This window comes from Capra hircus, chromosome 13 (assembly GCF_001704415.2).
Source record: "Capra hircus breed San Clemente chromosome 13, ASM170441v1, whole genome shotgun sequence".
Classification (NCBI taxonomy): Eukaryota; Metazoa; Chordata; class Mammalia; order Artiodactyla; family Bovidae; genus Capra; species Capra hircus.
Genome location: NC_030820.1, coordinates 24,270,054 through 24,283,912, shown reverse-complemented (window position 1 = coordinate 24,283,912; position 13,859 = coordinate 24,270,054). Strand labels below are relative to the sequence as shown.

Sequence of the window (13,859 nt, the reverse complement as noted above, 5' to 3'; positions counted from 1 at the left end):
CCTAGTCACTCAGAAAACAGGCTTCATGTCTGCACCAAAAACGCATCCATTTAAACAGCATTAGTTCATCCACAAGGCTAACATTTTGAAGCATGTTGAGGAACACTACATGGTTCAGTGTCTTTCCTCTATGCTCACTGAAAGTGTCCTGGGATGCTTTGTTACTTAGTGGTTATCAAACCCTCAGGCCATCATAAAGTTGGTCAACAATGGTGGTTTATTTTTACTTTAAGCCAAGAAAATAATTGAACACTGACACAGAAACATTTGCCTGGCCATGTACCCCAACAAAACCCTTAAAGAAATGAAAGATGGACATTAAGAGGAGAAGCTTTATAATTTTTTTCTATCTTTGCCTAATTTCAAAAAAGAATCTTAGTTAACTTGCAAAATATATACACTACTAAAATAAATTTTATTTAGTTGCTCAGTGGGGTCTGACTCTTTTTCGACCCCATGGACTGTACCGTGCCAGTTTCCTCTGTCCATAGGATTTCCCAGACAAGAATACTGGAGTGGGTTATCATTTCCTTCTCCAAGGGATGCTGGGATTGAACCTGCATCTCCTACAGGGCAGGTGGATTCTTTACTGCTGAGTCACCAGGGAAGCCCAGAATGAACTTAATGTACAGTTAAAATAAGAAATAAATAATAACAGAGGCTAGAGAAAAAGTCAGAACATGGAAATGTATTTCCACACTTAACGCAGGTAGCAATTTGACTCTAAGCTCCTGGCACAAAAGGGGAAAGGGAAAGAGGAAAATTTGTGGTCTATGTTATTTCATCATTGTTTGATCCCAAAGTTAGGGAGCTGCCATTGTATCACAAGTATCTTGTTTGAATTGTGAGTGACTGGGCTTCCCTGGTGGTTCAGATGGTAAAGAATCTGCCTGCAATGCAGGAGGATCCAGGTTCAGTCCCTGAGTTGGGAAGATCCCCTGGAGAAGGGAATGGCAACCCACTCCAGTATTCTTGCTTGGAGAATCCCATGGACAGAGGAGCCTGGTGGGCTACAGTCCATGGGGTCACAAAGAGTTGGACACAACTGTGCAATTAACACTTTCCTTTTTCAGAGCAAAGACAAGCACCTTACAGAACAAACCCTCATTTTCTCTAGGATATAGTACACATCTATCGGCTTGTTCCAAGAAAGCTCCTTTAATCCACAGTAGACAACTTTTCTCCTCTGATCAACTGGCAACTTGCCTATCTACTCCAGATCTTAAGAACATTCCCAGACTAGGACTGTTCCCTAGCTGAGCTTTTGGACTCAGGTTTAGTTTGAATTCTTGGGCTTTCTTCCCACTTTTTATCCTTTCTTGGTTACTCCACAATGACCTAACCACAGCATTGCTCAACACTCTGGACCTTGATGTTAGCTTCTGCTTTGGACTTTTTGTAACAAGCCTCTTACATGTACTGGTGATGACCTTGACTCCCTGGGGAATCTGGATTTTCTCCCTGAGTCTCATGATCTCACTGTCAGTACCTCTGGAATTGGCTGATCATCCTTTTCAAATAGAAGTTTTCTTATTTCTCTAAAATTCCAAGTACTTACAGTCTATTCTAAACTACTCTTTCAGTATGAGAACATCTTACTGAACCACTTTAAGTGTTATCACTAAAAGTCCCTCACTAGTGTTCATTGTACTCTTGATCTTCCCAGACCTCCACCCCACATATCTCTTTATTTAGCTTCACATCTAGATCCCTCTAGCTCTGCCCACCTCCCTGGAAATTCACATTCTGCAGGCATAATTCCTCGTTGGAGAGGCAACATTCTGATGTTTGGAGGACGGGGCTTGGATAAACCAGCTAGCTCTCCCCAGGAACCCTCTTCCTCCTGGCTCTGACCCTCTGCTATAGCTCCTGAATTCTGCTTTTGGAACCACCCAAATCCCTCCTATAGGTTTTGAACAGACCTTCTCTTGTTTTGACCTGAAAATTGAGATCATTCATAAGGGTGTCTCTTCCCTCATTTCCTCATGATCCATTAGAGAAGACTTGCATGGGTACTTCCCTGGTGGTCCAGTGCTTAAGAATTTGCTTGCCAAAGCAGAGGGCATGGGTTTGATCCCTGGTCCACGAAGATTCCACTACGCCTGTACTCTCAACAAGAGAAGCCATTGCAATGAGAAGCCTGTAAATTGCAATGAAGAGCAGCCCCCACTCGCCACAACTAGAGAAAATACGCGCATAGCAATGAAGACCCAGCACAGCCAAAAATAAATAAATGTTTTCAAAAGAGAAGTTTTGCACGGAGAGAGTTCTGTGTACTAAGTGGGGTTTTCTCCAAGATCTGGATACTTGCATTGGCCCTGGCCACCTTCCCAGGTCAGAAGGTGGAATGATGAGTGTCCTCCCATCACAGTGTGGAGGCTAAGCTGCAGATAGGGACTTGGTTATCCCAACCTGCAGGATGTCCTCTGGGTTGGTGAGAAGATGGAGGTGACAATCCATGTCCAATTGAGGATGTAAAGGTTCCCCAAGGCAATAGAGATGCCTCTCATAATAGAAGTACTGCAGGTTTCCGCAGGACCCTGTCTTTCCTCGAGAGAGTAATGATCATGAACAGCCATTGTCAACACTTACTGAGCATTTTTGGAATAGGGAATGGCAACCCACTCCACTATTCTTCCCTGGAAAATTCCATGGACAGAGGAATCTAGCAGGCTAACATCCATGGGGTCACAAAAGAGTCAGACACAACTAAGCAATTCAGTGCGTTGTGCATTTCTATATACACACCATTCTAAGTCATTTTATTCTTCACAGTACCCTAACAGGAAGAACATCGAGAAAACTGATGATAGATGTTTGGGTAAACATGCACGGTGCTGGTCTCTGGACCACTGAGTTCACGGCCAGTTTGGTGTGTGCTATCATTCCCATCTTACAGATGAGTAATGTATGGCACTCAGAAACCTAGAAACTCACCTCAAATTTCAGAGTGAAGGTACTGAAGCTGAGATGTGAAATCAGTCTGGCTCCAGAGACTGTCCTTGGCTCTAGAAATAAAAAGTTTTATTGTAATCCACACTGCACACTGAGTGTGAGCATTCAGGGACTGTTCAGTCACAGCGGTGACCTAGGAAAAGTGAAGCCAACAAGTCTGCAGAGAAGGCTGGGGGAGAAGGAGCCTGAGGGTGGGAGCCACACTCTTCCAAGGAGGATAGGTGCCCAAGTACCAGCATCTCCTGGGTGTCTTGCCCTTTCACATCACTGCCTCCTGATCTTGCTTTCTGACCACATGTCAAGCAAAACAACTTGGTGAGATTGGCTTGGTCTACCAACAGAGGAATGGGTAAAGAAGATAGGGTACATATATACAATGGGATATTACTCAGCCATAAAATGGAACAAAATTGTGCCATTTGCAGAGGCATGGATGGACCCAGAGACTGTCATTTAGAGTGAAGTGAGAAAGAGAAGAACAAATATTATATATTAATACATATATGTGGAATCTAGCAAAGGAGTATAGATGAACCTATTTGCAGAAATAGAGAAACAGATGTCAAGAACAAACCTATGGACACCAAGGGGGGAAGAGAGGGGGATTAAATAGGAGATTGGGATTGACATAAATATACTACTGATACTAGGTATAATACAGATAGTTAATGAGAACCTACTGTATAGCACAGGAAACTCTATTCAGTGCTCTGTGCTGACCCAAATGGAAAGGAAATCCAAAAAGGGGGATATATGTATACATATGGCTGATTCACTTTGCTGTATAGTAGAAACACGACACTGTAAAGCAACTCTACACCAATAAAAATTAAAAAAAAAAACTGGTCTGCCTTTGGCGCTCACTCTGCCCATAGAAACACCCTGATTTGTTACATCACTACAGAGAAGTCATTTCACCTCTCATGACCTTGAAAAAGGTGTCCTAGTATCTTCTCTGTTTCAATCCCAGGGTTGCTGCAACAATCAAGTGACATTAAAGAAATATGAAAGCATTTTAACATTTGTAAAATAACAGATGAATTAAAGGTAATAATTTTTGTGGATATAAATGACCAATTTTCCTATTTGTCCTGCTTGAAGACTGCTTAGGTATCCTAGCAGAGTCTTTTATAAAATGAATGGTCAGCAAAGTTTTTCTGTAAGGGACCAGACAGTAAATATTTTCAGCTTTGAGAACTGTATGATCCCTTTTGGAACTATTCAACTTTAGAAAGCAGCCACAGACCAAACATGAGTGATGGGGCAAGGCTGTGTTTCAATAAAACTTTATTTATAAAAACTAATATGACCAAGTTACTCATTGTTTGTTGATCTCTGTTCTATAGCAACCAATTAACCATCTATGAATAACAATACCAATCTAATTCTTATCTCCTTAACTAAAACCTGCTTTATGGATTTCTTGCCTTATTATATGTGTAACTGAGCACACTCTTTGCTCTGGGTCCAGATTGAGATGTGAACAGTTTCTCAAACTACCTTCCTGTAGTTGGATATTGCATCACGTTCAGTGACTAGAGGTAAGTCTCTCGGGGGTCTCTAAGAACAGCTAATATTAATTCAAACAATAACAAAACACAGCAGGGCCAGGAATACCCCCCACCACTCTGGCTGGCTGGATCCTACCATGCTTTGCCATTTTGTACCAGTAATTAATCTACATAGGTTGCTAGATGTAGGGAGTCATAGTCTGAGTGCCTGGGTAACTGAATCTGTGGTCTAAACTTATCCTGTAAAAATTTTCATGCTTCGGAGGTTCAAGACAAAGACTTGTATGTTCAGATTCTTCAATTTCCTAGTTAAATATGACAGAGAGGTTTCTTGATTTAACAACTCTAATTTCCAAGAATCCTTTAAAAAGCATTTTTTTATGAGTTCAATAAAAGTTGCTTTACACCATGATGTCACCCATCTGCACTTCTACATTGTAAAAGAACCTTAAAATTATTTAGGACATGCTTCGGTATGTTATAAAATTGTCACTGCCAAGAAGAACTTTTTTGGTTTTTATTGCAAAACACTCCCATACATAGAAGGCAGAACAACTTTATCGGAACCAACCACAGATTTGGAAGCAGTCTGAAAAAGTAGTCCAAAAATGTGTTAGACAGCCAGGTTGTGAGGGAGGCTGGAACTTAGTAGTTACAGACGGTTAGTTTTCCATGTGCCATTTTAAGAATTATATCTTCTCTAAGTGCAAGTTAAAATTGTATATTTAAAAGTGGAATCCTGAAGTAAAGATCAGCTATTTTTTTATTAGGCTGGACTGCAGTGATATTATTGAAAGAATAACATAAAATATAACAGCTTGGACTTCTCTGATGGTCCAGAGGTTAAGAATCTGCCTGCCAGCAGGGGACAGGGCTTCAATCCCTGGTCCGGGAAGATTCCACAAACCGAGGAGCAACTAAACTCATGCGCCACAACTACTGAAACCCCCACATCACAACTAGAGAAAGCTTGTGCACAGCAGTGAAGACCCAGTGCAACCAAAAATAAATAAAATATAATCCTTGAAAACACTGAGTAACCTAAAAGGTATTCTTATGACTTACTGGTAATAATAGTGTCTTCAGATTTATCCATGAGGTTTTAAAGTACTTGTAATTTTAATGGGCAGTACCTTTTACTTATTATAAAATGCAAATGAGACAACAGTGATGGAAGACACCTCCCACCTCATTAAAAAATTTTTTTTACAGTAGATCTACACAGTTCTGAGAAGAAGAAGAAGAAAAAACAAAGAGATAAATCCAGTGAACACTTGAAGGGGGCAAGCAACACACAGTGATTATTTGGTGAGTACATGAGCTTGTTAATTCTTGCTGTAACTTTTCGATCCATCTCCCAGAGTAACAGAAATAAAAACAATAATAAACAAATGGAACCTAATTAAACTCAAAAGCTTTTGCACAGCAAAGGAAACCAGAAACAAATGAAAAAACAACCCGCAGAGTGGGAGAAAATGTTTGCAAACGATGGGACCAACAGTGAATTAGTTTCCAAAATTTACAAACAGCTCATGCAGCTCAATATCCAAAAAATAAACAACCTAATCAAAAAATGGGCAGAAGACCTAAGTAGACATTCCTCCAAAGACGACATACAGATGGCCAAGAGGCATATGAAAAGATGTTCAGCATCACTAATTATTAGAGAAATGCAAATGAAAACTATGAGATATCACCTCATCATTTCATATTATGATTGATACTACCAAAATAATGTTTCAGTGAGGTCTTAACAATTAGGTTTCTACAAAGAAGAAATGGGAATGTCTGTGAAACCACACACTTTGACCAAAGTAATTTACTACCAAAATTTTAAACTTTGTCAGTCTCTTGGTTGTAAGAAAAAGTGTTTCATTATCTTAACATGATTTTCGTTATAAATGAGGTTGAGATTTATTAGTGAAGCTTATGTGTATGTTTTAAAAAGATGATGTGGCTCCATGTGTATGATTTAAAATTATCTTGCTCAAGTTCTTAGTTATAAAACATCCCACATGTTGAATATTTCAGGTCAGCAAAAGTCAAACCTTAAAAAAGGAAAAATTAAGAAGAGGTTATTTCAGAACTTCTAGGCACTTGTGGAAATATGGAATGACATTTCGTTCAACAGACACCAGCTACTTTTTTTAAATACCAGAGAAATTCTCTCTGGTTTTCACAAGCTTTCAAATGCTCTGATTTAATGGTGGAGAGGGGTTCAAGAAATCATGATGTAAATAAGAAAATGGAACAAATTAAAAATGTGCTATGTATTCAATTAACTTTTAATGCACGATCAGGGGAAAGTGCATCCATTAAACATGAAAACATCTTGAGATTTGATCCACCACCAAAGTCAACCCAAGTGTTGTTTCTAAACGTTTAAAGACTACAGTTCCCTTTTCTCTTTATTCAAACCACAGTAAATTTTACCCAAAAGTAATACAGAAATGAGATGCCAAAAGAATAGTGAAATTAAAAAATGGCTCTTTGAATATAAGATAGCACAGCTTTCAACATTATTCAAGGCCTATAGGCACATGAAAAGATGCTCATCATCATTAATCATTATGGAAATGCAAATCAAAACCACAATGAAAAATCACCTCAAGCCCTTCTGGATGAATGTTACAAATAAACAGACAAAAATCCATCCAAATCAGAAAATAATAAGAATTAGGGACGATGGGGAAGGACTGGAATCCTTGTGCACTTTTGGTGGGAATATGAAATGGTGTAGCGCTGAGTAAAACAGTATTGGTGGTTCCTCAAAGAATTAAATGTAGAATCACTATGTGATCTGACAATTCTTTCTCAATATATACCCCAAATAAATAAAAACAGGAACTTGAACAGTTACTTGTACCTGTTCATAGCAGCATTATTCACAGTAGTCCAAAGATGCAAGTAACCCAACTGTCCATCTATAGATGAATGGATAAACAAAATGTGGTATATGCATACAATGGAGTATTGTGCTGTGCTATGCTTAGTCGCTCAGTCGTGTCTGACTCTATGTGACCTCGTGAACTGTAGCCCACCAGGCTTCTCTGCCCATGGGGATTCTCCAGGCAAGAATACTAGAGTGGGTTGCCATGCCTTCCTGCAGGGGATCTTCCCAACCCAGGGATTGAAGACAGGTCTCCCGTACTGCAGGTAGATTCTTTACCATCTGAGACACCAGGGAATGCCAAGAATACTGGATTGGGTAGCCTATCCCTTTTCCAGGGAATCTTCCTGACCCAGGAATTGAACCGGGGTCTCCTGCATTGCAGGTGGATTCTTTACCAGCTGAGCTACCAGGGAAGCCCACAATGGTATATTATTCAGCCTTAAAAAGGAAGGAAATTCTGACATAAGCTATAACATAATGAACCTTGAAGACATTATGCTAAATGAAATAAGACAATCATAAAAGCACAAATATTATATGATTCCACTTATATAAGGTACCTGCTGCTGCTGCTGCTAAGTCACGCCAGTCGTGTCCAACTCTGTGCGACCCCATAGACGGCAGCCCACCAGGCTCCCCCATCCCTGGGATTCTCCAGGCAAGAACACTGGAGTGGGTTGCCATTTCCTTCTCCACTGCATGAAAGTGAAAAGTGAAAGTGAAGTCGCTCAGTCGTGTCCGACTCTTAGTGACCCCATGGACTGCAGCCTACCAGGCTCCTGTGTCCATGGGATTCTCTAGACAAGAGTACTGGAGTGGGGTGACATTGCCTTCTCCGATATAAGATACCTAGAGTAGTCAATACGTAAGGAAAACAGAACCATGGTTACCAGGGGCTGAGTGGGGACTTACCGTTTAAAGCATAGAGATACAATTAACGAAGATAAAAAAGTTCTGGAGGTGGATGGCGGTGATGGTTGCACAACAATGTGGATGCACTTTATACCACAGAACCGGGCACTTTAAAATAGTCAAAATGGTATCCTGCATCACAGTGAAAGTTCTTCAGATTCACATTTGCACACAGGTGGCACTGTAATTTCTCCTGTGAAACTAGGGCTAGACAATGGTCCATCTTCTCCCTCACTACAATTTTCTGTAGCTTCTAGACAAGGCCTAGATGCAATTCTATTTTCACAAGATGAATTTAAGGAGATAGGCAGGGACTTCCCTCGTGGTCCAGTGGCTAAGACTCCACGCTCCCAATGTAGGGGACCTGGGTTTGATCCCTGGTCAGGGAACTAGACCCCACAGGCTAAGTGTTTGCATGCCGTGAATGAAGATTCTGCATGTCAAAACTAAAAGACCTGGTATAGCCAAATAAATGTTTTTTTAAAAAAGGAGATCGGCAGTATTCTGCTGCCAGAAAAGAGAAGTGATTTTTTTTTTTCCTTTGAGGCCAAACTTCAGCTGCCCCCAGACCCAAAAAGTCCCCTTGCATTATCACACGGCTGCGCAAGCAGAGGATGCAAAGCCCTTGGAAGTGGAATTGAATTCCATTTTCTTTCTTACTTTACAAACACAAATGCAAACAACTTCTCCCAAGGTAATGAGCAAGACTAGGGATGGATTTGCCTTAAAGACTCTGAAACCACCTTTTCAGAACTTGTCTCCTGTCTCTTCTTCCCTGCCACTGTCTTTTCTTCTCTTTGGAGAGCATCTCTTTTTCTTGAAAGGAATAGCACATCCTCCTCAAAGTGAGGGAGAGATTTCCCCGCGTGACTTTCAAATCCTTGCTAGCAAATTTTTTGGCCCTGACTTTCCAAAATTTGTCCTGAATTACACTATAGAAGCTCCTGTACCAGAGTGTCCCATTTTTTTCTGAGTGAATAAATAAAGATCCACTGAGCAGTCTGCATTTGTTTTTATGTGCTTGCCTTAGTCCCTGAATACTCTTTAGAGTGGATGAAAGGAAGAATTCATACCACGCTGTGCAAGAACAGTCCATAACCCTCATATCTCTGCAGACTCTTGTTCGCAAACAAGGCAATGCAGATATTTATGCAGAGAAACAGAGCAGCGTGCATCTTCAAGAGTGATTTGGCGTTCCTCTGTTTTTAGACACATCTAATTTCCAAAAGCAGATGAGGCTCTAAAGTCTCTTTTTGAATTGTTTTGCAACCCCAGTCCATGGTAGGATTATTCAGATGATTCTTTTCAGCTCTAAAAAAAAGTCATAGACAAAAATTGTACCCACTTATGGGCAGTTAAGAAAACTGTGAAACAGGGTTCATTTTCCATCATAGTTTAATGTCATTTCACAGCCCTTGGCTTCCTTCATTCCTGTTTCTTCTTTGACAACTATTTTTATGTCCTCAGGAGACCCCTAATTCTAACCTGTGGAAAATTTGCTTTCGGGAAAAGCTCTTCATGGGATATTTATAATGTAGAATTTTTTTTTAGATTATGCAAAAGTTTTTACGCAGTATTAAAATTTTAAAATATCAAATATAACACATTCATGAAAGCAGTGTTATTGTTCAGTTGATAAGTCGTGTCTGACTCTTGGCGATCCCATAGACTGCAGCACACCATGCTTCCTTGTCCTTCACTATCTCCCAGAGTTTGCTCAAGTTCATGTCCAATGAATAGGTGATGCTATCTAACCAGGACAAGAGGATGGAAGCAGTAAACTACTGATATACCACATAAATGATATTTAGGTTTTTAGGCACTCCTCAGATAATCCGACTGAGCGACTTCCCTTTCACTTTTCACTTTCATGCATTGGAGAAGGAAATGGCAACCCACTCCAGTGTTTTTGCCTGGAGAATCCCAGAGACGGGGGAGCCTGGTAGGCTGCCGTCTATGGGGTCATAGAGTCGGACACGACTGAAGTGACTTAGCAGCAGCAGATAATCTGTAAAGATTTTGAGATACAGCAACTATAAAAAGGCTCTAAACTAAAATGTCATGATAAAAAATACAAAGAACACATACAGACCCATTGCCTAGCTTTAGATATAAAATACTGCCTTTGGAGAATGTGAAATCCTCTAAGTGCTTCCAGCTTCACTGGATTAAGCTTTAATGATTCTCTTGTTTTTCTTCATAGTTTTCCAAGTGTGGATCTATCTATAGATATATAGATATATAGTTTGACTTTGCTTTTTTCGTTTTATAGAAATGACATTAAATAGTGTTTGTGCCCCTATAATTTACTTTGGGGCTTCCCTGGTGACTCAGTGGCAAAGAAACCATCTTCCAGTGCAGGAGACCCGGGTTCGATCCCTGAGTCAGGAAGATCCCCTGGAGAAGGAAATGGCAACCCACTCCAGTATTCTTGTCTGGGAAATCGTATGGACAGAAGAGCCTGGTGGGCTATAGGGGTTGCAAAAGAGTCAGACATGACTTGGTGACTAAGTAACAACCATTTATTTTAGCTTAGCATTGTTTCTTGAGATTCCTATATGTATCTACACGACAAACTAATTCATTCATTTTCACCTTGTATAGTGGCCCATGACAGGAGCATATTACATTCTTCAGCTGCTGAACATTTGGTTTATTTTTAGTGAGAGGAAAATATCTTTTTTCATTTTTTTTCCACATAAATAATCAAACAATCAATTACACCGCATCACAATACATCCTTTCCTGTAGATCTGAAGGGGCAGCTTTGTTGTTTATTCATTTCCATTTTTGAGTAAGCCTTTTCTGAATTCTCGGATATGTTTGGTTTATCTATTTGTCTATCCCTCCTGTGTTGTGCTGTCTTAATAGTTAGAGCCAAATAATAATTTAAAAAAAGCTAACGTGGGTTGATATTTATGATATGTCAGATACTGTAAATATGTAACTACTTATTACCTGGTAACTCATTTATTCCTCATTATTACCCTGTAAAGTTGAAACACTTATCACATGGATGAGGATACTGAGGCTCAGAGAAATAAACTGTAGGTATCTAGGCAGAATTAAAACCCAAAATGTACAAGCATATTGTGCAAATCTGACTCATATTTTTTTTTTTACTATGTATGTGTATATACATATAGATAGATAGATAGATAGAGATAGAGATATCAGTTCAGTTCAGTCGCTCAGTTGTGTCCGACTCTTTGCGATCCCATGAATAGCAGCACGCCAGGCCTCCCTGTCCATCACCAACTCCCGGAGTTCACCCAAACCCACGTCCACTGAGTCGGTGATGCCATTCAGCCATCTCATTCTCTGTCATCCCCTTCTCCTCCTGCCCCCAATCCCTCCCAGCATCAGAGTCTTTTCCAATGAGTCAACTCTTCTCATGAGGTGGCCAAAGTACTGGAGTTTCAGCTTCAGCATCAGTCCTTCCAATGAACACCCAGTACTAATCTCCTTTAGAATGGACTGGTTGGATCTCCTTGCAGTCCAAGGGACTCTCAAGAGTCTTCTCCAACACCACAGTTCAAAAGCATCAATTTTTCGGCACTCAGTTTTCTTCACAGTCCAACTCTCACATCCATACGTGACCACAGGAAAAACCATAGCCGTGACTCGACGGACCTTTGTTGGCAAAGTAATGTCTCTGCTTTTCAATATGCTATCTAGGTTGGTTATAACTTTCCTTCCAAGGAGCAAGCAACTTTTAATTTCATGGCTATAATCACCATCGGCAGTGATTTTGGAGCCCCCTAAAAATAAATTCTGACACTGTTTCCACTGTTTCCCCATCTATTTCCCATGAAGTGATGGGACCGGATGCCATGATCTTCGTTTTCTGAATGTTGAGCTTGAAGCCAAGTTTTTGACTCTCCTCTTTCACTTTCATCAAGAGGCTCTTTAGTTTTCTTCACTTTCTGCCATAAGGGTGGTGTCATCTGCATATCTGAGGTTATTGATATTTCTCCCAGCAATCTTGATTCCAGCTTGTACTTCTTCCAGCCCAGCATTTCTCGTGATGTACTCGGCATAGAAGTTAAATAAGCAGGGTGACAATATACAGTCTTGATGTACTCCTTTTCCTATTTGGAACCACTCTGTTGTTCCATGTCCAGTTCTAACTGTTGCTTCCTGACCTGCATATACGTTTCTCAAGAGGCAGGTCAGGTGGTCTGGTATTCCCATCTCTTTCAGAATTGTCCACAGTTTATTGTGATCCACACAGTCAAAGGCTTTGGCATAGTCAATAAAGCAGAAATAGATGTTTTTCTGGAACTCTCTTGCTTTTTCCATGATCCAGCAGATGTTGGCAATTTGATCTCTGGTTCCTCTGCCTTTTCTAAAACCAGCTTGAACATTTGCAAGTTCACGATTCACGTACTGCTGAAGCCTGGCTTGGAGAATTTCGAGCATTACTTTACTAGCGTGTGAGATGAGTGCAATTGTACGGGTTGTTTGAACATTCTTTGGCATTATCTTTCTCTGGGATTGGAATGAAAACTGACCTTTTCCAGTCCTGTGGCCACTGCTGAGTTTTCCAGATTTGCTGGCATATTGAGTGCAGCACTTTCACAGCATCATCTTTCAGGATTTGAAATAGCTCAACTGGAATTCCATCACCTCCACTAGCTTTGTTCGTAGTGATGCTTTCTAAGGCCCACTTGACTTCACATTCCAGGATGTCTGGCTCTAGGTGAGTGATCACACCATCGTGATTATTTTGGTCGTGAAGATCTTTTTTGTACAGTTCTTCCATGTATTCTTGCCACCTCTTCTTAATATCTTCTGCTTCTGTTAGGTCCATACCATTTCTGTCCTTTATCGAGCCCATCTTTGCATGAAATGTTCCCTTGGTATTTCTAATTTTCTTGAAGAGATCTCTAGCTTTTCCCATTCTGTTGTTTTCTTCTATTTCTTTGCATTGATCGCTGAAGAAGGCATTCTTATCTCTTCTTGCTATCTCTTTCCTTTTCGCTTCTCTTCTTTTCACAGCTATTTGTAAGTCCTCCCCAGACAGCCATTTTGCTTTTTTGCATTTCTTTTCCATGGGGATGGTCTTGATCCCTGTCTCCTGTACAGTGTCACGAACCTCTGTCCATAGTTCATCAGGCACTCTGTCTATCAGATCTAGTCCCTTAAATCTATTTCTCACTTCCACTGTGTAGAGATATAGTTATAGATATATTTAATTGGTTGCTTCAGGTCTTAGTTGAAGCATGCAGGCTAAAGAGTTGCAGCAGTGAGCGGGCTTAGCTGCCCCACAGCTTGTGGATCTTAGTTCCCTGATCAGGCATTGAACCCTTGTCCCCTGCACTGGAAGGCAGATTCTTAACCATTGGACCATCAGAGAAGTCTCCTGACTCATGTTATCAACCATGATATCAGGCTGGGCAATGGCTTTTCTTAAGGGGTGTCTTGGGTATTCCTAGTACTTTGCTGTTCCATGCAATTTTATAAACATCTTGCTAAATTACACATAAAACTAAAGCTATTAAAATTTTCCCTGGTTCTAACAAAAAAATCCAGGCCAGATGATTTCACTTTAAATGTTCTACCAAACATTTAAAGAAGAATTAATA

The 13,859-nt window shown here is 40.4% G+C and overlaps 1 protein-coding gene across 1 annotated transcript in view; it reads right to left on the bottom strand.

The window, feature by feature from the left end:
- Positions 1 to 13,859, bottom strand: part of KIAA1217 (KIAA1217 ortholog) — a 532,385-nt gene that overhangs the window by 499,473 nt on the left and 19,053 nt on the right. The window lies entirely within an intron of this gene.